We start from the raw sequence: 24573 nt of genomic DNA on the forward strand, positions 1-24573 counted from the left end.
AAAAAAACAACAAAAAAACGTGTATTGCGTTAGCTCGAATTACAGAGAGACGCGAATAATAGAGGTTACGATACGATATTTTGTCACAAACGAAAAAATATTCAAGCTAGGTGATAAACCCGCGGTGCAAAATAACATCATCCTGAACTAAGTTAAAAACACCTCTAGGGGTAGTTTCTAATAAAACCTCCGTTTTGTAAAGGAATACTTTCCTTTTTCTGCCAACCTTTTTCAACTTTTAAAACCTCGAATCCAACTGGAAGACGGGGAAACATCAGTTGACAACAATCTCATATGAAGCTGAATATAGGGAAGGTGTTTACTGCTTGCAATCAGACGGAGAGCAAATTGTCAGCGGACATCGTGATAATACTGTTAAGGTATGTGTATGTGGAAATCAGTAGAAACGATTTGCTCTTTTTTTTATAAGCATGTCGTTAATAAGCATACATACAGTGGCTCAAATTCGGTAAAAAAAAAATAAGCATAATGCTAAGCACAGCTCAAAGCTGAAGAAATTCATCATTTTTGTTTTGAAAATCGGATCAATGAGACAGAGAGGTAGTCAACGAATGTTTCGAAATAAAAATCAGTCGAAAACTGACGATCTTTCGAAAAGGGTTTCGTAAGCATACGACCGAGCTTAACTTGAGGCTGAAACTGAAATTTTTCTAAGGACAATGAGCGTCAGACCGAATTTTCTCAATATTTACTCAAGCAAAATGGGTGTATATGTTTTTTTTGACTCGGTTTATACTGACCCTCTCAACCTATGTCATTACTTTTTGAGCCAATGTTGATTGTTGTTACTCTGAAACCCACTTTTGCTTAACAGCTTTCGCTAAAAATTGTCCTCTTGCTTTATAACTCCAGACTTCACCCAGCCGATGTTTTCGTCTTTTCTCTTTAGATATGGGATACCAAAACACTAGCCTGTAAGAAGATGATCAAGGGGCACACAGGCTCTGTGCTTTGTTTACAATACGAAGGAAATCTCCTCATAACTGGTTCCTCCGATTCTACAGTCAGGTGCGTAAGTTTATTGGGCTGAAATTTCGATGCGATTAAATATCGCGGATTTCGCGGAAATAAGTCCCAATGGAAATTCCGCTAAATATTTTTAAACAAAACTAAAACAATGTCAAACAAACTACTGCATGCATGCATGATTTAGAAGTAAACGGCGCAAAATCGTGACAATATTGTCTCCAAATAGTGCCATCCGCATGTCATCTTACAATTTTGTGGATGAGCTCGACCGCGAAATTTAATCCCATTAAATTATTCATTTTAACAAACGCCACAACTATATATCTTTTCAGATTCCAATAGGAAATTGCCAGATAAAGCACCTTTTCCACTATTATCTTCTTGAAAGCCTTCAACTTCGATTATAGGGCTTTTAAACTCTTCATAAAATTACTTTATTTATAATGCTATACCGGGTGCGACACAAGAAAGTCTTTCTCTTTGAAGTTGATTTTCTCGAAGTCTGAAAATTTTAAAAGAACCATTTATTTTTTCATTGGAAAGACAAGAAGCCGAAGCGGCGTGAAGGCCCAGCTGACGTGACAATAACCAAATGTCGTTTGTATCGGGTACCTTAAGAGAATCAATGTTTGCGGAATCGTATTTTTGCAATTTAAGGGTTTAAAGGAAACATCGAATCCTAATGCACATTTTCGGCAGAGATTGAAATACGGAACATTGAACATTCAAAAAGTTAAAAAAAGTGAAAAATGAAAAGAAAGAAACCAGCTGCGCTGGAAGGTCAGGGGAAGGTCAGCAATGATAAATGATACGCAATATATGTATATAATAGATTTGCTTTATGTTTTTGTTACTAGTATGAAAGAAAAAATCGGTTTAAATAAATTCACAAACTTCAAATGTCAAATGTTGACCGTCAAAGTTCAGAAATATCGATTTAACCCGTAGCATCATGAAAAACATTCCAAACTTATTCAAATTTACACATGAGCTGTATTTTAGTATCCTTTCATGAATTACAACATAAGTTTACTTGAAAAAATTCTCTGTCAGGTTTGAAAAATCCAGCCACCGATCGTTTAGAGCGATAGATCTAAAATTGTCAATTTTCACGGGTTGCACCATGAAAAACATTCCAAACTTATTCAAATTTACACATGAGCTGCATTTTATTATCATTTAATGAATTACAACATAAGTTTACTTGAAAAAATTCTCTGTCAGGTTTGAAAAATCCAACCACTGATTGTTTAGTTTATTTAGAGTAATAAATCCAAATTTGACCATTTTCACGGGTAGCATCATGAAAAATATTCCAAACTTATTCAAATTTACACATGAGCTGTACTTTAGTATCCTTTAATGAGTTACAGCATAAGTTTATACTTGAAAATATTCTCTGTCAGGTTTGAAAAATCCAGCCACCGATCGTTTAGAGCGATAGATCTAAAATTGTCAATTTTCACGGGTTGCACCATGAAAAACATTCCAAACTTATTCTAATTTACACATGAGCTGCATTTTATTATCATTTAATGAATTACAACATAAGTTTACTTGAAAAAATTCTCTGTCAGGTTTGAAAAATCCAACCACTGATTGTTTAGTTTATTTAGAGTAATAAATCCAAATTTGACCATTTTCACGGGTAGCATCATGAAAAATATTCCAAACTTATTCAAATTTACACATGAGCTGCATTTTATTATCATTTAATGAATTACAACATAAGTTTACTTGAAAAAATTCTCTGTCAGGTTTGAAAAATCCAACCACTGATTGTTTAGTTTATTTAGAGTAATAAATCCAAATTTGACCATTTTCACGGGTAGCATCATGAAAAATATTCCAAACTTATTCTAATTTACACTTTAGCTGCATTTTAGTATCCTTTAATGAGTTACAGCATAAATTTACTTGAAAAATTCTCTGTCAGGTTTGAAAAATCCAGCCACCGACCGTTTACAGCGATATAAAATCCAAACTGACCATCTTCACGGGTAGCATCATGAAAAACATTCCAAACTTATTCAAATTTACACATGAGCTGCATTTTATTATCATTTAATGAATTACAACATAATTTTACTTGAAAAAAGTCTCTGTCAAGCTTGAATTATAAAACTCCAACATCCAAATGCTCCCACTTGCTCCAGTGACCTAAAAAATACTTTGCCATAAAGAGAATGAAATTTGACTTTACTACCAACTCAATCCAATATAAGAGTAGGTCAAACATCGTGCGGGTAGGCGAGGCAAAAATTCTAAATCGGCCGCTGGTTTAGCCTGGACTAATGGACTTGTCAATCTATTGCGCGCACAGGCTCCGACAAAGCCAAAATCTTTTCGTTCAGTTGCTTTTTAAAGGCCCACTTGCGCTGTGCGGCTGGGCCAAAGAATGATAAACTTAAATTTTGATAGTTCATTTATTGAATTTGGTTTATTATATCAAAAGTTATGCTCGATGGAATACAAAAGTTACTTTCCACATAGTACGTACGCAATAAAGGGAGTCTTCTCAAAAGCGTATGGGAGGAGGGGAGTGGTCAAAGGAAAATGTACGTACGCAGAGAAAACTTTTTCATAGCCCTTTTTTACTTGTTTTTTTGTCGAGCTTTACGCTTCTTATACGCATCAAGGAAAAGAAGAAGTTTCTTAATAACCATTGAGTTTCATGTATGAAATAAAGGTCCGAACCAAACGATTTGAATTCGAAATTTTCTTCAACCAAGGGGGGGGGGTGTGGATGAAAAGTACGTACTTACCAGGGGGTATAGCCATTTGCGTACGCTTGCGTACGGGGGGAGGGGTATCCGATTTTCGACATTTTAGTGCGTACGTACTACGTGGACGGCCGCTTTATCTCTGGCATCTATGAAAATTCCATAGGCCATTTCACAATCGCAAAGCGTAATGGGTAATCGACCACTGCGCGCTAATGACGACTTACTATTGGTCCAAAATTTTGAAAAACGTTTAATTATTTTTCGTCTAGCCAACGGAAAGCCGTTATGTAGGCGTAATCAGTCCTGATTATCCATGATCCATTTCAGCGCCACTTGAAAATTAACTTTATTTTTATCTTAATTTAAAATTCAATGGATTTATTGAGCGTGGATGAGCATGTTGCCCTTCTTTCTGAATATATATTAAACACTTTTTTCCAATTTCGTTCCCAATAAAATAATTACAATCAGGGATAAGGATGCGTTATGGATGACTCCTGAGCTTAAACAAATGCTCCTCGACAAAGCTAAAATTTATCGCCGGTGGAAAAAGCGGGGGAATCCCTTGGATAAACAGGCACTTGATGAAATCTGGCTATCTGATGACTGGCTATCGAAGAAGCCAAGGAAAATTATTTATTCGTCTTGGCAATTCACTTAACGATCCTAACATTGGAAGTAAGAAATACTGGTCTACCCTTAAACAATTCTTGGGCATGTGCAAGACACCAAAAATCAACACCCATATGCGATAACAGAGATATTCTAGTATCTGATGTTTCTGAGAAAGCCAGCATTCTTAATTCTTTTTTCGCCAAACAATGCTCTCTCATTGAAACTGGCAGTGTTCTGCCAGCAGAACAATTCCTTACCGACTTGAGGTTGGAAAACTTAGAATTTGGTGAGGATAAAGATTGAGACTCTAATAAATTCTTTAAATATAAACAAGGCTCACGGATGGGACGATATTTCTACACGTGTGGTTAGGATTTGCGGCAAATCTCTTAAACCTTTTTGTGGCATTTTCAATCTTTCCCAGTGGAAGAAAAGTAATGTTGTTCCTGTTTATAAAAAGGGGGCCAAAAGCATTGCTAAAAACTACAGACCAGTTCTTTTCTTCGAGTGTTTAGCAAATTATTTTTAAAAAATTTCAAAAATCGGCCAATCGCCAAATTAAATCCCCGCAAAATTTAAAGAAATTTTTTTTAAATTCTATGGAGAATATGCATTTCTTAGTAAAATACCACGTATGTTTTAGTTTACCGGGGACTAAAACCTTCCCAAATTAAATCCCCGCCAAAAAATTCATCTTTGCCAATCGCAAAAATCAATCCACTTAAAGTATTACACCCCTGGTGATACTAAGTTTACGAAGACGTATGGATGTGTCCAAGTTACAAACTCAAACCCGAACTTTTTAAACAGAAGATCATCAGTTGTTTTGGGACCCTTAGAGAGACTTTTCTCAAAAATTTGGTCGGTTTTCTTCACATTTTGGTCCAAACTTTTTAAAATATGACCTATTGAGAAAGTGAATATACAATATTCTCTTGATTTCGGAAGTCGTTTGGAGAGTCCAGATTGATTTTCTAAACAAACATTCATTTAATGTTCACTAATGTTGGGTTGGTATACTCAAGAAATTCCTTACAGTACAATGTTTAAAAAAAATTCTTAAAATTGCATAAAATCAGATTTGAAAATGATAATTTATCTATGTATCACTAAGTATTTATCATCTGCATGTTTTTTTTATAAGCAAGTGTTTGTTCCTATATCAGGCTCGCATTATGCTTAGCATTCTATTGTTCTCAAACAATAGAGCCATTGTTTAGGTACCAAAAGCTGAGCCTGTATATCTATATATTAATAGTGGTAGTCTGTATGTGTGTTTGTCTGTGTTTTCTACTTTCGTTTTCGCTTTGTTTGTGTTTTAAAATTATGACATTTAGTCTCTTGCTCCACAAATTTGTTTTATTGGATTCGCGCCATTTGCAAAAGATCGGATAGAGCTTGGTTTAGACTAGGCTACGTCATATCTGCCTTCGCTCCGAGCGTAAAACTCCTCCTCTTCGGGCTATGAGCACTGCTCTTGGTTAAAATATTGAAATTCTCCAGATAAATCGCATGCGCAGTAAAGACACGCATAATCAGTCTTCGATTATTCAAAAACAACAGACGGCCTTCGCAATCTAAAATCATAACAATATGGCTACCGACAATCCCTTGCATTTTGATAGAGACGAAGCTGTGAGTTTTTTGGAGAAATATACCTTTGGCATCGAAAAATTTCATCCTAAACAATTAGCATTGATAGAGGAGTTCTGTTTGGGGAAAAATATCTATCTGAGTGCCCACACTGGCTTTGGGAAATCAATTGTTTTTCAGTCTATACCTTGGTTTTTTGACCTATCCAATGATCAAAGTCTTGGGACATCAACCCTCTTGGTCATTTCCCCGTTGGTCTCTTTGATGGAGGACCAAGTAAAATATTTAAAGACCAAAACATGCATTTCTGCAGTAGCTATCAACCAGACTACCGAGAACCTAGATGAGGTACTTAAAGATGTTGAAGATGGCATTTACTCTCTTGTGTATACTTCACCAGAAAGCATGCTGTCAAAGGGTAGATTACGTCGACTTCTGTCTTCAGATAGCTTCCAAGATCACTGCATTGGTGTGGCCATAGATGAAGCCCATGTTATGGCAGAGTGGTTAGTAATACAGTATATGTCTTTTCTGTGTATTATGTTTTATATTGGCAAGGAGCATCACACCAATGTATTGGAATATCCATCGACAATTCCTTCTGTGCTTTTGTACTTCTTGTCTGCGCTATATCGCAGGTTGATCAGTATTGAATTTTATTTTATGTAGACGTTTGTATGTTTATTTGTGTCATTCGTCATAGTCAATAATCGTCAAAATGTGACTAATGATTAGTTATTGAATGGCGATTTTCATTGTTCGACACTTATATTGCTTAGCTAGAGTTGAATCACGCTTGTTATTGCTTTCCTTTTTCCATTCTATTCAGGGGATTTGCTGATTTCAAAAAAAAGGTTTTCCGAAAATGGTACTCCAACCTTATTGAACTGAGGTCCCTCCTTGGAAGCAATATTTGTTTTGCTCTCTTCACAGCAACAGCGTCTCGGTTGATGGAGCTCAAAATTTTTGAATCGCTTGGTTTAACACCTGATGATTTTACTTGTGTTGTTCTTGACCCTGATAGAAAGAACATTTGCTATCAAGTTCAAATGGTACCCAAGGTCAGTTTGTCCATTATTTTTGACTTTGTATTGCGTGACATTTTTGAACATGGTGATAGCTCTACAAGAAGACTTATTTACTGCCAAACTAGAAAGCAATGTGCTATTCTTTACAACATGTTCCTCCTCAAGCTTGGTAGCAGCATGTATAGTGGTGGAGTTGAGCACCCAAAGAAGAGAAGAGTTGACATGTTTCATGGGGGAACAGCTGATTCTGTAAAGAGCCACATTTTGGAGGAGATCTCAAAAGAGGATTCTCATATCCGTGTGGTTATTTGCACTATTGCATTTGGAATGGGTGTAAATGCAAAAGGTATAAATGAAAGTATTCATTTTGGCCCCTCAAAGTCAATTACGTCATTTGTCCAGGAAAGTGGTCGCATTGGTCGTGAAGGCAAACCAAGTGTGAGCAGATTGTTTCACACCAGCACACTTACTGGCAAAGTTGATACAAAAATGAAGGAGTTTGTTCATTCCAAAGACCAGTGTAGACGGAAGATCCTGCTTTCCCTATTTTCAAATTCAACATCAGCTGAATACGGCTGTGGTTGTGAGTGTTGTGACATATGTGCCTTGAAATGTGAATGTTCCATAAGTAAATGGGCACCTATTGATTTTACTTTGAAACCTCAGAATAATGACTCCAAAAGTCGTAAAACCTCAGATTCTGCCTTAAGCCTTCTTCATGAAAAGTTAGACGAGTTCCGAAGAAGCTTCCTTGAATTTGATGTAAAACCTGTTGGTGTTCCATCTGTATACATGGAATTTGATCACTACCAAGTTAAATCGTTGGTTAAAAATGCTTCAAAGATCTTTTGTGTCACAGATGTCTATTTTTATGGTTTTGTTTGGAGATGGAAACATGCAAAAAGAGTTTTGAAGATTTTCAATGAGGTTTTTGAGGACATTGATGAGCTATTTTCTAGTTTGAATGAAAGCATGCCAGATTTTCATAACTCGCAAAGTTTAATTGGTAATGAATGGTATGAGATTGCAAATGACACTTCCATGTTTGACACACTCAGTGATTCCATCATGAACAGTCTGCGTAATGACACCCAACAGTCAGAATAAGGGCTAATTTTTCAGCATTCTTACTTACTTATAACAAAAAATGAAAAAAAATCTTTATATACTACAAACTTTTTCTTTTCTCAAACCAATAATTAGAAAAAAGGCGATGAACTAAAATTGTTAAATTCTGATCACATCTAATTAGGCCACACAGTCTTTTACCTACAGCAATTTAATCTTATGATTCCAGAGTTATTTAAATTGATGTTAGTAGTTTTTTTACTTTAGTCTAATGGTTTTTTGTGATACAATTTATAATTATTAGCAATGCTTAATGATGGAAAAACGGTGGCTTGTTCATTTTTTTCTGTATATCATTATTCAAACAAGAAGTAGGGGGGGATGTTATTTTGCAAAAATGGCGTAAATTCTTAGCCCATTTGTCAAAAGTTGCCTTTGGGTATAAAAAGAAGAAAAAATTATGTTAAAACCCTGTGGTACCCTTTTCAAGGTTGCCACGGGCAGGGTGGCACCGTGGCTCCGCCAGCAAAATCGAAATTTCAAAAATTTTCAAAACATAGTGAAGTGACCCCTCATTTGAAAGGTATTTTCATGCTGGTTAAGAAAATCTAAAAGGCCTAAAAGCCTGGAGCTGTATATTATGTAGACTAGGTTTAGACTTTATTAAGCCTTTGTTTTGAAATTTAAGGCCCATCTACATTTAGTAATTTTAACTTCTGCCCAGACTTGCCTTTTTCTCTCTTCTTTTGTTTTAAATGTTTTCGAATGTATTTAACGATCGTATTTATTAATGACATTCGAATTCTTTTCAAAACAAAACAATTTCAATTCATAGAAAAGAATATTTCAAAAGTAAATCAAAACATAAAAAGGTTTGTGGACAACAACAGCATTCAAAGGGCGATATAAAGCATAAGAAAAAACCAGTTCACTTCTTTTTTCTTATAAAAATATTCAAGCCGTCGTTACCATTGAGTTTAAAGCCCGAAGGGCTAAAGTTCAATCTCTAACCTTTCTCAGGCAAGAAAAAGTGAAGCTTAAAAAATGCGCCGCATTTTTGACGACAGATTGAATCTAGCAATTCCTTTGTTTACGATTGATATTTTTTTCGAAATTTAGAGGTAAATTTTATAGTATTAATCTGTCATTTGTGTAAAAACCAGGCGATGCCGCTCAAGGCCGCGCTACTTTGGTAGGATTTGTTGGCTTCAAATCCTACCAAGGAGATTGACTTCTAGCCCTTCGGGCTTATACTTCATTGGTCGTTACTGCTAAAAAGTGTGTACGTCATTTTCCCGGGGGGGGGGGGGACTAGGGCTTTATGTTTCGGGAGGGGGGCAGTAAACGATCCAAATATGGTTAAAAGATAAGACACCCGGGGAAGGTTAGAGTTAAACGTTGTACAGATTTCTTTTTTTTATTTGATCGCTTTTTTAAGCCAGCTTCAACATCCAAAGGACTTTTAGTGCGTTCAGCTACAGCTTAACCGGCGTGCGACGCCGGGTACCGGCTAGTATGCTTATAATCGTTATGCTTATAAAAAAACATGTAAAGTACTTGCCTTATCTGATACAATAATTTCTATCAGAAGGTAAACGTTCAACTTCTTCATTGAGTAGTTCAAAAAAGAGATCATAAAACTGCTTCGACGTGAAATCTGTGCGCGGTGTTTGAATAACATCGTTATCGGTCATACTGGGAATGAATTTCTCGTTATCGACGAGGTGAATTTTAACAGTTTCTTGCGTTTTGAGAACTGTGAAGGCTGGGTTCGAGTCATCATTTGCATCTGTTATAATAATGTTGATCATTTTATCATCAAAGACGGCTTTCTTCAGTTGATTCGATTTTGAGGCTTTTATTTCTTTCAATTGAGTATTCAAGACCTTCAGGTTCTTATCAGTGCAAAATTTTCTTTCTACATAAATAGTCCCTATAGTCCTTTTCATGTGCAATGCAATTCCACAATCTTTGAATACAACAGTCAGTGCCTGTTTAATATCATCGAAATTGAAAGTTTGAATATCGTAATTAATATGTCCTTTTTGCTGGTTCACAACCCAGCGGTATGAATGATACATAGCTTTATAAGGATTTTCCACACGAGTCATGTGGTGTATCTTGACGTTTAATGAAACACCGGTCAACCTCAAAGTGTCATTTAAAGCTCTCAATAAAATCAAAGACTTTCCTAACGTCAATTCCATCTTTGAAATCACTCGACGCTCCTTCAGTGATTATAAAACTGATATTAAGTTGATTTTTCTCCAAACAAGTTGTATTTATCGAATTTTCTGTTATCTCTAGTTCAGTCCCTTTGTAGTCAGGATTACGTAATATGTTTCTTACGTCATTAAATTGTTCCATATGCCTGCCAAGATGGTACCACAAGTTTCGGCGCTGGGTTGAAAGCCAAGTGAAGTTTGGAGTATACATAACCATTGACAATAGGATGATTGCATATTGTTTTTTGTTTTCAAGCTTTGATAGAGCATCTGTTGTTTTATCGTCGATTGAGTGACCAGCGATATACAAAACAACATTACGCGTTCCCTTAGTGTTTTTTCTCAGCTCTTCCTCAAAGAATTTGTAAGAGCCAATAAGGTAGACAAGAGCTTTGATAGGATCCTTCACCTCAGGACGTTGCTGGATAAATTGGTTAGGTTCGTCCAAATTAATTGTGATGAGGTCATTGTGATATTGATCGAAAACCTTTGCAACCAAATCTTTAGAATCTCGGAAGTGCGTTTCTTTCTGTTCCAGCTGATCATAAAAACAGATTTCATAACATTCATCAGTGTGGAATTCTCTCAATAACATGTCAAGGAATTTAAGCCACTCATTTCTAGGATGAACTTCAACAGGATTAACATTGTCAGTGCGGACCAACACTTTGTACATTACGAGTGGCTGCCAAACAACAATGATGCGAGTCTTGTCTACACAAAATGAAAAGTTTTCTGCAAGTGAAAAAGTGACATTTCTAATGATCAATAAAAGCACTGGTACTATTGCCAATGAAACTTTCATCTCGAACCGATTTTTCTATATGAACTAGGCTCTTCTGTGAGAAAATTCTCTGATCAAGAGAAATGAATGAGGTTAATCTTTTAATTGTTTTCATAAACGTGCTCATATCATTAAAATCAAAATAAGCTGATGGAGGTGTTCAGTCTAATTGTTACTGCTATCGTAAAATCTCACTAGGTTACACTAATTCAATTATAGCTGTCAACTTCGCCTCACAAAAATGCGAGAGAGCTTCAAGCCGGAAAACTTTTCCCCGATAATCCGATTTTTCTGAATTGGAGAATGGGGAAATCGGGGAAATTTTTCCGTGAAATCCAATTTTATCCGAAATTTTTTCGGGAAATTGGGGAAGTCGGGGGATTTTTCATCCCAATTTTCCAAAATCAGAAAATTTTGCCATTCTGTTTTTCCAAAACCAAAATTTCTTTTTCAGGAAATCGGAAAACTTTTGCAAATGCGGGAGAATAAAGTGCTCAGAAACGTTGAAAATCAACCTATCAAATTTTCATTTTTAAAATTTGGCAGTTGTGATAGCCTTTGTACGAATAAGAGCATTTCTTAGCAATTATACGCATAGGTTTTGAAACTTAAGCCTATAAAAGGGTTTATAATCTTTATGAAAATAATTTTCATTTGTTTTTACCGAGTTTATCATTAGATTTTTGGTTCTAGACCCGGGGGGGGGGGGGTTACTAGGGTTGGCGAATGAGGGGTATGAGCGGACGGGACCTCCGAAAACCGACCCTTAGAGAGACTGATTTTTGGTGAAAAGGTGACCCTTAGAGAGATTTTTTTTTCGATTTTTGAAAAAAGTCATACCCTTAGAGAGACTTTATTACAAAACTCTCTGGAAATCAAAAAATTTCCTAAAAATCCTGAATTTTCCGACCCTTACAGAGATTGATTTAAGACTTACTGATTTTCCAACCCTAGAGAGACTTTGAAAGGTGAAAAAACCACAGATCTGTAAAGCCCGAAGGGCTAGATTTGGGGCTTTTATCGAAAAGTGAAGCCTAGGTTTGGAAGGATTTCCGGCAATTTTACAATCTATGGTGGACTGAAAAACACTTCGAAAAATACTTCACTAATACACGTATTCAAGTAATGTTACATTTGTCACGAATGATGACATGTGGCTTCCCCTTTCTACTTTGTGCTATACAAAGCGTAAAAAGCGACGACTTACACATTTCATACTACACTTCCATGACTATTTGAAACATAACCTCACTTTATTATGAATGCGTGTCATACTATCATACTAAACTTACACATCACCCTCATCCGTGATAACATAATACAAAGTGAGTATTACAATATACCCCTCAGGTAATGGTAATTGCAGTAATTTCGGTAATCACGGTAATCACGCCCTTACGCCACAATATATCGCCCTTTATAGCGCCACACCATAATGAGACAATGTAGTATACAATGTACCCCTCAGGTAATGGTAATTGCAGTAATTTCGGTAATCACGGTAATCACGCCCTTACGGCACAACATATCGCCCTTTATAACGCCACACCATAATAAGACAATGTATACAATATACTCCTCAGGTAATGGTAATTGCAGTAATTTCGGTAATCACCGTAATCACACCCTTACGCCACAATATATCGCCCTTTATAGCGCCACACCATAATAAGACAATGTATACAATATACCCCTCAGGTAATGGTAATTGCAGTAATTTCGGTAATCACGGTAATCACGCCCTTACGCCACAACATATCGCCCTTTATAACGCCACACCATAATAAAACAATGTATACAATATACCCCTCAGGTAATGGTAATTGCAGTAATTTCGGTAATCACAGTAATCACGCCCTTACGCCACAATATATCGCCCTTTAAAGCGCCACACCATAATAAGACAATGTATACAATGTACCCCTCAGGTAATGGTAATTGTAGTAATTTCGGTAATCAAGGTAATCACGCCCTTACGCCACAATATATCGCCCTTTATAACGCCACACCATAATAAAACAATGTATACAATATACCCCTCAGGTAATGGTAATTGCAGTAATTTCGGTAATCACGGTAATCACGCCCTTACGCCACAACATATCGCCCTTTATAACACCACACCATAATAAGACAATGTATACAATATATTGTATATTGTAATACTCACTTTGTATTATGTTATCATGGTAGAGGGTGATGTGTAAGTTTAGTATGATAGTATGACACGCATTCATAATAAAGTGAGGTTATGTTTCAAATAGTCATGGAAGTGTAGTATGAAATGTGTAAGTCGTCGCTTGTTACGCTTTGTATAGCACAAAGTAGATAGGGAAAGCCACAAATGTCATCATTCGTGACAAATGTAACATTACTTGATTACGTGTATTAGTGAAGTATTTTTCGAAGTGTTTTTCAGTCCACCATAGACTTCCCGGATTTCCTACCAAAGTCACGTGACTAAAATATGCAATTTCACCGGTTTGAGAGATGTGAAATAGCGTTTGCCGCCTACTTTTTTTGATCTCGCGCTCCGAAAACAATTAAAATGCTAGATCCTATCCATCGGCACGAAATTTAAAAAGTCAAATTTTTGCTTCACTTTTTTTTGCTGGAGAAAGCTTAAAGTTGCCTATCTAGCCCTTTGGGCTTTACAGATATCTGTGGAAAAAACCGACCCTTACCGTCCGCACATACCCATCATCAATTTTTGCCTAAGTACCCCCCCCCCCCGCGCGGGTTCTACACTGGATAAAGTCAATGTAAGGCTGGATTTATCTCGAAACCCATATTTCATACATTTTGATTAACTTGCCAGAATTTTTGGCATTTTCTGAATGAAGAATTTTCTTCCTTAAGTTGAAATTCACTTTGACAGGTAATTATAATTTTAATGACTAAAACAACAATACTGATGTATCATGTGATCGTGCTTCTATTTATTTTGATAGGCTGATTTTCAATGTTTTCGAGCACTTTCAGGAAGTAACTTTTTTATTCAATCGAGCATGAACCAAATTTAATAAATGACCCATCAAAATCTAAGTTAATCTTTTTTCATTACGATGAAAAAGGATTCGTTCTCTTTAGATCTCGGGAAAATTCACTTTAAACAGAGAAACTTTTTTGTGGCGCACCCGATATATTGAGTTTAAAGCGCCGAAGGTTCTTGTATTGAAACCCTTGGATGGGAAACGAAGCCACTTATTTCACATTCAAAACGCCAGATCTCGAAAATTATGCGTCGTGAAAGCAAAGAAATAGCTGAGTTTATGCCTTCATTCAAAGAGCAGGGCAAGCCATAAAGCTTTTTCTTGCTTGATAAAGTTTTGAGGTTCCTCTCTAGCCTTCAGACTCAAATCATCCAAATGATATACTCTTTTAAATCGATTTTTTTCTTGATTTTCGAATTTTGAAATATCCAATCTGCAAGAGTTGGCTAAATCACGAAATTGCCCTGTGAATTATTGTGAATTACAAAGCTCCCAATCTAATCTCATTTCGACGAATTTCCAAAGGATATGGAATCTGGAAACTGGGCAAGAGATGAACAAACTGATGCAACACAGCGATGCAGTATTGACGTTAAGATTGCAAAACAGCACTCTGATATCTGGTTCAAAAGACAGATCAATCATTGTTTGGGATGTTCATTCACCAAATGCTGCATCTTTACGTATGAAGATGGAGGGCCATGAAAAAGCAGTCAATGTTGTCGATTTTGATGACAAATTGTTTCGGAGATCGAACAATTAAAGTGAGTCACTGATCTGTAACTATTTCACTTGATCTATATGAAGCGTGCTTAAAGTTGCCTAGTCCTCCATGTTATTTTCGATTCTGGTCGTCAACAGCGCGATTCGAAAATGGTGTGAAACTCGAACGTTTGAAAATCTAAGGTAAATTGGAACACAAAATACCGGACTATTAGACTTCCAAACTGGATACACTTCCAGAGAAAATCTGTTAGTAGTTAGCCTTCCTAGTGTGCAAAGGAATATGATATCTGTGGTATATAGTAAAAGTTTTAACGATATTATTGAAATTTTGTCACGGTCAACAGTCATGTCGTCGTAGAACATAGACAATATCTATCAATATTAGGCCAGGGGGGGGTCACTCATATGATCTGGCCTACGTCATGTGCCGCGCTTAAGGGCAGGGTTTTTCTGCATCCCAAAATACACTGTAAGGGTGTGTTTCTGTGAGATTGCACTGCAAGGGTCGAATTTTAAAACAAATTCAAAATAATTGTTAAAAAGAAAGGTTTTTACTTCTTGTTTGTTTGAAAAAGTTTCTATTGTCTGATAATTACAGCTGACAAGAATAATTTTCTCAGTTTTTCTTTGAAACAGAAAAATTTCCCAAGCTCCTTCTCTTCACGCAGATTTACAGCTGAGTGCACTATAAGGATTGGGTAAATCAAGAGAAAATGCACTGAAAGGGTACCTTTTCAGCCATATTGTGAACTGCACTGTAAGGGTACGATTTTGAAAAGCAGATTTTGCGCGGCACATACGGTCGTTTCAAAATCGAGTGCCCCCCCCCCCAGGACATTAGGTCAACCTAAAGTACATCAAAATCTATTCCGCTTCATTTACTAGGTGAAACCATGTGTAATATGGATTGGCCAAATGCAATCCTCCCACTCCAAGGTTGTTTAGCTAATGATATCAGAGTGTTTGCTGATGTATAAATGGTTTTCCTTGAATAGATTTACTTAAATTTAGCTAAACTTTCTCTGCACTGTAAAAGGATCAAGTTTTGAGATTATAATTTTTGTCCGCACATACATGTTTTTTTTTATAAGCAAGTGTATGCCCCTTGGTCAGGCTCGTGTATGCTTAAGTTCTCAAAGCATCCAGGCATAGTTTATGCTTATTATATGCTTAAGAATTATGCTTATGATTCACCCCGAGCCAAGTTTTTAATGAAATTTCAGAAATTTTGTAAAAATTTGTTCAGATTTTGGGAGCAGTGGAATGTAGCTAGCCGTGGAATTTCTTATTTTTTACTTGACCTCTACCAAACCTTTTTTAAACAGATAAAAATGACAACTTGAAAAATATTTTACGCTGACATAATAATTATATGCTCATGTTATGCTTAGTAATTCTGCAAATCTGAGCCTTCATATGCTTATAAGTGTTATGCTTATAAAAAAAAACATATACGGTAGTTTTCAGATTGAGTGCCCCTTTCCGCCTGGGGGGGGGGATGAAGTCGAGTATAATTTTTATCAAACACTATTCACTATTCTCTAGCGAGGTTAAGCAAGTGTTTATTTAGACTGTTCAATATCGTAGGCCTGTACATAAGATTTCGCTTGCATGGTTTGCTTTGGCAAGTTATGTACAGGCCTACAGTATTGCACTTTACGGTCAAAATAAAGCGGTGCTTAACCTTGCTGTTATGATAATTCTCTCTCCATAGGTTTGGGATTCCAATACATTCAATTTTATCCGTAACTTGGCAGGTCACTCACGTGGCGTAAATTGTTTACAATATCGGACGCCACTGGTGGTGAGCGGCTCCACTGATCCACAACAATTATGCTGTGGAATGTGGAGCAAGGAACATGTTTGACTGTTTTTAAAACTTACAGTGAGATGCTCGTCAGGTGAGCAGTTTACATTGAGTTTAAAGCACCGAAATGGACTAGATAAGAAGCTCTCAACCTCGTCCCCGTGTATTCCAGGCTTTATTTACGTTACTGATAGATCCCAGAGAATCTAGCACTATCAGTAAGCAATAAAAAAGCTGATAATACACAGCGAACGAGAAGCTCTTTAATGGACATTGAAGCAACTCTTTTCCCCATCCAAAAATTCAAACTTTCGATGTAATTCCAAGAGGTTGGATTTTAAATACACGGATTTCAAATTAAATCTTTGCATGGCTTTTGCTTTGACCGCAAAAAATCAAGTAAGCTGAGCTCTTTATCCATAGTTACAAGGTAAGAGAAAGAAAAAAATGTTAGAATAATGCTCATATAGGAAATTTTTGGGTAATTTTTCTCTTTTTGGTTGAAAACCGCCAATATTAAGGTGCAAAAAAGCAAAGGGGCGCCGAAATTAGTATACCCTTTGTATTTTGGCACCCCCAAAAAACATCCTTTCAGCCCCACAATAATCGGATCAGTCATTTGTCGATCGATCATTTTCAAATCGTTAGTTGTTCATTGGACGATACTATTTGCATATTGGACTTCGATGAAGCTTCTTTTGAAGTGACATGATCGAGATATCATCTTTGTTGGCCGATACGTATTATAAGAAAAATATCGGAATGCATCGAAAAACCAACAACCGTGATATCACTCCATGTCGTGAAAGCAACAGCCTAATAAATGTATTTATTCATCTTGCAGTAGCAACTTCCACAACATCGTTCTGTTTTGTCCCCCAGCAACAACAATAGGAGACCATGGCAAGGCAGGGGAGATATTCAGCCATGTTCCAAATGAAGGAAAATATTCCAAGATTTGTCTTCATTCTTTCCCAAAGATCTTCAACTGTTGTCATTTTTGGAGAAAAAGAAATTGTTATTTTTTACTGCGTGAATCTCTTTTTACTATGGATGGGAATATGTTGCCTTATCACTTTCAAATTATCAAATTAAAAAAGTTACTTTCAACTGTGCTTGTCACGCTAGTTGGGAGCATCGATTCCCTTTGAGGCGTTGAAAATTATTTCTGTCATTTTTTTTCGTTGGGCAGAAAACTACATTACGGTTACAGAAATTGGTTGCTGAGATCGATGTTGACCAATCTTCCGTTTAATTTTTATTTGGAATATTATTAACAATTTATATTTCAAAATTCAATGTGCCAAAGGTATATTATTATTATTTTTCTACCTTTTAAATAACTAACATAAACTTATTTTGTGTCTTTTTTGCGTAACATTTCAAATTACAATAGTTTTTATGTAAGTTTTAAGCTTTTAGCCTGCTTATTGTGTCCCGCTACGTGGCATTACATCTCCCAGGGACAGTTACCCCCTGGTAAATTCTCCCACCGAAAAATAATAAAAATCTTGCACTACTTAGTTTTCTACAAGGGGGGGTCGATTCATTCTTTAGAGAAAATTTTGACTGCCAAACATTTCATCATACAGTCAACTTTCTCTAATTCGAACCTCTACTATTCGAATTCTCCTCTAATTCGAAAAAAATTCTTGGACCCTTGAATATCGAATTAGAGAGGGACAACTGTACGTTTATTTTACAGTGGTCATAACAAAACCGAAAGTGATAATTAATAAAGAAGATCATTCTACTATGCAAATTTTTAGAATGTTTGGAGTCTAGGTTTTCTGGTTCCCGGTTTTTGGTGAGAAACTTGCTTTTGAGTCCAGCCCCGTCCAGGCCTTTGAGTCTTGCTTGTTTTTCTTTTACTTTAAAAATCACATATGATGGGGGTGGGGGGTTAGAAGTGTGCCGTTCTTTTCCGTGCTGTTTGTAAGACTCCCTCAAAATTGGAAATTGCCCTTGTGGTAATCGTCCGGGGGAAATTATCAATTATCAATTATCAAGTCAATTATCTCAAAAAGTTAAGAATATCCCAAGGCTTCGAAAATTTTGGATGTTCTTACAAAAAACGCTATATTCTACATTTTCCAGATATTGGATTGTAATTGGAGAAGTTGGAGATACCACGTGGACAGATTAGATAGTGGAAGTCTTGGTGTTAATTGGTTACTAGTACAATATGATGACCAACAAATCGTCACTGGTCAACAAAAATGGAAAAATAAAGGTATGATCGGTTAGGCAAATTGCATAGAATGGCAGGGCTGCAAAATTCCACAGCTTTGGCGTTTCGAATTCCGCAACGTTGTCAAATACAGATTGGAAGGCTCTTAAAAAAGCCGAATTAAAAAATGTTATTTTCTCATTCTCAGCCTCAGCATGTTTCTTAGATGTTTCTTAGTTTTTAGGCATTCTGAGCCTCATGTTTCTTAAAAGTGTGTTTCTTAAAAAAAAAAAAACGTGTATCGCAGCTTATCCGCTGTACAATTTGAAAATGCTTGTTGTTGAACCAAGAACGGGATCGTAGGGTTACAAACGAGATCTCCAAATCATGTGCTACTACATTTTTTAGAGCAATTTCGTTGCGGAATTTTGCATTCCTGTCATTCCATGCAACTTGCCGAAATGTGATGGAAGATTCTAATGGCCTTAAGTATTCATAGTTGCTTGATTATTCAAAAATGTTGGTATAGATTTATAAGGCGTCGGCGAAAGTAACCAACGTTTACCGGTTCAAGCCCCCCGTTTCTCTGGTTCCAATCAGTTTGATGGGTTTGCTGAACCAGTTACACGAATGACCTTCTTATAGATAGATAGAATCGATATCTTACATCTTAAGCCCAGTAATCTAAGACTTTTAGGCAGTCTTTCGATTGCTTTTACGGGGTCCACGACCAGCCGGCTCGGCTATCTATGAACTCTCGGGTAAGTTATCAAACTTTCACCAAAGATGTATCTCACTAAAGTCGATCGACTTTAGTGTAATACATCTCTGGTGAAAGTTTTAAGACAATTAGATAAACCATTCTTGAGAAATTCAGTTTTTAGTTTTTATGACGTCATCGATTATGACGTCATAATCAGTTTTTGCGGTTTTTCGCGAAAATCAGCGAAAGAACAGGTCACACATCAGGTTAGAAACACCACCATAGTATCCTTCATGTTCAGTCATTTGTTTGGTCATTTTCTGTCGACTAATGCGATCTAAAAAATATGGCAATTTTAAGTTTTTGAGACATGCCATAATTTACCCGAGCTGAATAAAAATTTTAAGGAGCGGAGATCCGAAACGTGAACTGGTTTAAGACACTGATACCTTTTGACCACTTGGCCATCGATCCTTAAATTACCCTACTTATCCCACCTATCCTACTGGCCAATAAACTTATATCGTCGACTTTTCCTTATTAAGTAAGTAGTGGTATATTCATCTGGTGACTGTCGGCGGAGCTGGAGTGTGGGAGTCTTTCACCATTCACTTTTCTATTTGCATTAGACCTGGGAGGTCTGAGGTGGTCACTCAGTAACTTACCGCCTAGATCAGATTACCCAATTTCACATTCGTGGAGTTGGCAGTGACCGGGGATCGAAACCACAACCCTTAGATTGTAAAGCGAATGCTCTACCGACTGAGCTACCTGGCCACACTTTTCCTTCCTTCCTCTATTCGGATTAGCATTTCACCACTTTTCAGCGTGATGAAAAATTACATGATAAGTGGTTTATAATTATATTTATATCATTTTATTTACAAGGTTTGGGATCGACACACTTTGGGATGTAATAAAGTTTTGGATGGACATACAAAAGGTGTTCTTTGTTTGCAATATGATGGAGATATACTAATCACTGGTTCAATTGATGGTACAGTAAAGTAAGAAATTTCGTTTCTGAGAGTATACACTTACCAACTCTTAGCGGCGCAGTCGATTTTTTAGGGGACTGGTAATGAATTTTTTAGGGAGATTTATTCTCGGCTCACGGCATATTTAGGCAACAACTGAATCAAACCAATCAAATTTCCGCCAAAACTGTAGACGTATTTTTCCGAGTCTCAGCGGTGTAGTGCAAACTATTTTTAGCATTCTAGCCATTCTAATTCGCGTCGGCATTCAGCTATTGCCGACACAAATACCGACGTAATTTGTATTTTGCCGACGTAGAAGTGCTTATTGTACTAAAAAAGCCAGGATTTTTACGGCGCAAAGAAATCTGAATTAGAAACGTTTTTTCGACGTTTATGTAACGTTCACAATGTCCATATAACGTTAGATTAACGTTGAAACAACGTTGTGTGCCAGATGGGTTCTAACCAATTACACTTATCAACCTTTAACGACGCGGTCGGGTTTTTAAGGGACTGGTAATGACTTTGCAAGGAAGGTTTATCAATGCATTTCTAGGCTACAAGTAAATCAAATCCAAGCAAGTCTAGCCAAAAATCTAGAGACATTTTCCTGAGTTTTGCGGTGGAGGTAAAAAACGCTTTACTATTCGATACGCTCCCTTATTCGATAAAAATCTAACCCCTCTTTGAAAATCAAATTAGAGAGCACGTCAACTTTAATTCTTTTAATTTGACTATTTTTTTTTAGAGTTTGGGATCTAACTGGTGATGAATTAATGAACACTCTTGAACATCACACAAAAGCAGTTGCCATTTTAGTATACAAACATGGCGTCCTTGTTACGAGCGCTGCTCTTGAAAATATCATATATGTATTCACAGTTCATTCGTCCAAAGATATTAAGCTGCGTTCAAAGCTACATGAATACCGCAGGGATTGTCTTGCGTTAGATCTAGATGAAAGATATATAGTTACCGCTGCAAGAGATTTTCCCCAACGCTGTGGAGATACAGATATCAAAGTATGTATATCCTGGTATATCTTTGACATTTTTTATGACTTAAAATTTATGGTGCAGTAGTGTAGTGGTCATCGTTCTTGACTTCCGTGATGGAGGCCAGGGTTCGATTCCCACTCGGTGCTGCGATTCACTTGGCAAGTGAATGTACCTTAGCCCGGGTCAACCCATACCATGTGAGGGGAATAGGGTACCATCACTCTGATATAAGAGTATGGGGAGATATGCTGAAAATTGAATGTCATACGGTGGTGGTACTCATATGTTCAGTACCTGCGAGAACGGAAGGTTCTCCCGTATTGTGTGAGTACCATCATCGAAACAGCACGGCTCTGATGTGTCGCGAGCACAGAGTACAGTGTCTGGTAAGCGCTGTGATTTCCCTATCTAGGGGTAGGAAACTATCCTGGGATAGGGTCCGGTCCGATGATATCACAGGGTTTGCTTTTCTTCTCTCTTCTCTTAAAATTTATGTATGAGTTTATCATGTTCGACGTAAATATTTTTCTTGTAATTTCGAGCACTAGACACTTCATCTACAGTGTGTCTCAAAAAAGTGGACAAATTTCATCATAAAAGTAAAATCCTCAAAAATCATTATCTAAAGTGGGCCCTGCCTATTTTATTTGTTAGAGTAAGAAACAAGTTGACAGTAAGTTAAAATCTTTGCTTAAAAAAGATTAAAAAAAGCCATCGCATTGGCGTCAGAAGAGGGCAACGCAGTTACATTTGCCAACTTCAATACGCAACCGAGTTTATGTATGTATGTGTTTCTACGACGGAGACTGCAAACTTCTGGATTTTTCTAGATCTTGACTCACTGAGAACGATTGTAAACCAACACTTTTACCGTCCAGGTTAGAGCCGCGGGTTTTCTCCTAATCGCTTCAGTCACTTTACCGTTCTCAAAAATGAAAATACATGAACTCGCTACAATTACAGGACAAGGCAAAAATTGGGCCGTCTAAACCACAGCTAGCCTGTACCAAACTCTTCTTCACTAGCTTAAAAGATAATACGAAGAAAACCTTCAAAATATAAAAAAAGCCCGTGGGCAGGGTGGTACAGGCTAAACCACAGCTATAGCTAACAGATCATTTTCTCTATTTTCCCAAAGGTTTGGGACACCAAGACATGCGAGCACGTTCGTGACATTACTGGGAGTGAAGAAGGCACTATCACTTTACAATATCGTTATCCTTTAATCGTCACGTGTTGTTTTTCGTTTGATATGAAAGTTTGGGACGTCGAAAATGGCACCTGTTTGCGAACTTTCAAAGGAAGTACTGCATACATACTTTTAGGGTATGTATGTATGGTTTATGACATTAGTTTTAGTTTTATTGTCTAATTCTGAAAGAAATCATGTTCTTTACTATGGATCTTCTATTGACAATACCTACACTGTGAGTGGATGCTTTTATAAATTGTAACTTTGAAATGGTTATAGTCGATAGTTTGAGAGGATAGCCCAGAGTCGTTCGATTATTTTCATGCATTTAGCGACAAGTTGGCTAAGCGGTATGTGAACTGAACAGAACATTGGTAGTAGCACATCTAATAACGGTAAGTTTTTAAGTCAAATTGTAAGTCATTTTTTTATTGTTACTTTATGAAATAGCTACCCAAGCTATACGAACCACTGACCTTTATATAACCCTGGACCAAGCAATATCTGCCATCTTTGATTGGAGTTTTTTTAGAATTGGTACCCAAGGAGAAGCCATTGCAATGCCAAAAATTAACGTCTAACGCCGCTACATCATCAAAAGAATTTGAGGGAAAGTAGACCTATAGCGCTCTCGATGCATTTACACCGCTATAGAGTAGTGCCGACATTAGGGTAGCAATTTTCAAAAAACTCCGATCAAAGATTTTGCTTGGCTGGGATTGAGAAGATTTGTCCAGGGTATATATAGATCAGTGATACGAACTTCAATCGACCCAAACCTTCGAGAATTCTTATTTTTCAAGCATCGTAATGTTAAGTATATGGCATGTCTCCCTTGTTCCTTGTGTATTACAGGGAACTCCAGTTTTTTATGGTTACTGATAGCGCCAGATAATACCCTGGTACTGTCTGTTTTTCAAATGCAAAAGATTACGTAATTTTCTACACGGGGACGAGGCTGATGGCACGTTCGACGTTTGAAACAATGTCGTATTCTCTGCAATTTCTTGACATTAACTCTGAGTGAAAACACTTATAGCACTATGGTTTATATATTTCGTTGTATAACTCATGCTGGATTAACTTACGCACTTGTGCCAGAAACTGACACGAACAAAAATTACAATTCGCTGTAAGAAAAGTTCGGTTCGCTACCTTAAGTACATATCTACGTTTACTAAGAATTCGCCGGCCTAGAATCTAGAAATCGCCAAGAGTTAAATTTAAAAATTTAAAAACAAAGCAGAATCCCTGTAGACCACTCTATAATGAACCGGGTATCCTCTGTTAAAGGGAAGCCATTCATCATCATATACACGTTTTTATAAGAACAAGCTATATAAGAACATAAGGCTTCGATGGCCGAAATGTTAAGAACAAATTAAGAACATTTTAAGGCTTTGGAGACTCTTAAACACCCGATTTATTAGAAAACGCACAAAATTACCAACAAAATGGTGAAAATGAGAACATGTTAAGAACATTTTTAGGCTTAGATTTGAAAAGGTTAAGGACATCCGAAGGCTTCAAAATTTTAGAATGTTCTTCTACAAAAAACGTGTACTCGTTTACTAATGATTCTTTTAATGAGTTATCCGCTCGAAAGGATTAAATCCTATTGGTTTTAAATGAGGCCCCCAAGAAGTTTTTGTGATGACGTGATAGGGAATTTTTTCTAGCGTTATTATACGTGATTTGGAATTTTTTTCGTGATTGCGTGATTAGACTAGAGGTCAAAACGCGATCGTGATTTGAAAGATTTTTGAGCCGTGATGCGTCATTCGGACTTTTGTGATTATCCAAATTGTTTTCTGATTTAGGTGATCGCGATTTAAGACAGAAAATTATCGTGATCAGACTTACCACTTGGGGGGGGGGCTCTTAAATCTTATTACATGACTTCTCGTTAAGAAAACATGCATGATCGAACAATATGCTTTTTCAACATAACTATTTTATCTTGATTCTTTGACGA

At 36.7% G+C, this 24573-nt stretch overlaps 1 pseudogene; it reads left to right on the plus strand.

Moving 5' to 3' along the window:
- Positions 1–242: 242 nt before the first annotated feature.
- On the plus strand, positions 243–18802 carry LOC136822905 (beta-TrCP-like; annotated as a pseudogene).
- Positions 18803–24573: the final 5771 nt, after the last annotated feature.

The sequence above is a fragment of the Clytia hemisphaerica genome, unplaced genomic scaffold, assembly GCF_902728285.1.
Source record: "Clytia hemisphaerica strain Z4C2 unplaced genomic scaffold, Clytia hemisphaerica genome assembly, whole genome shotgun sequence".
NCBI classification, from domain to species: Eukaryota; Metazoa; Cnidaria; class Hydrozoa; order Leptothecata; family Clytiidae; genus Clytia; species Clytia hemisphaerica.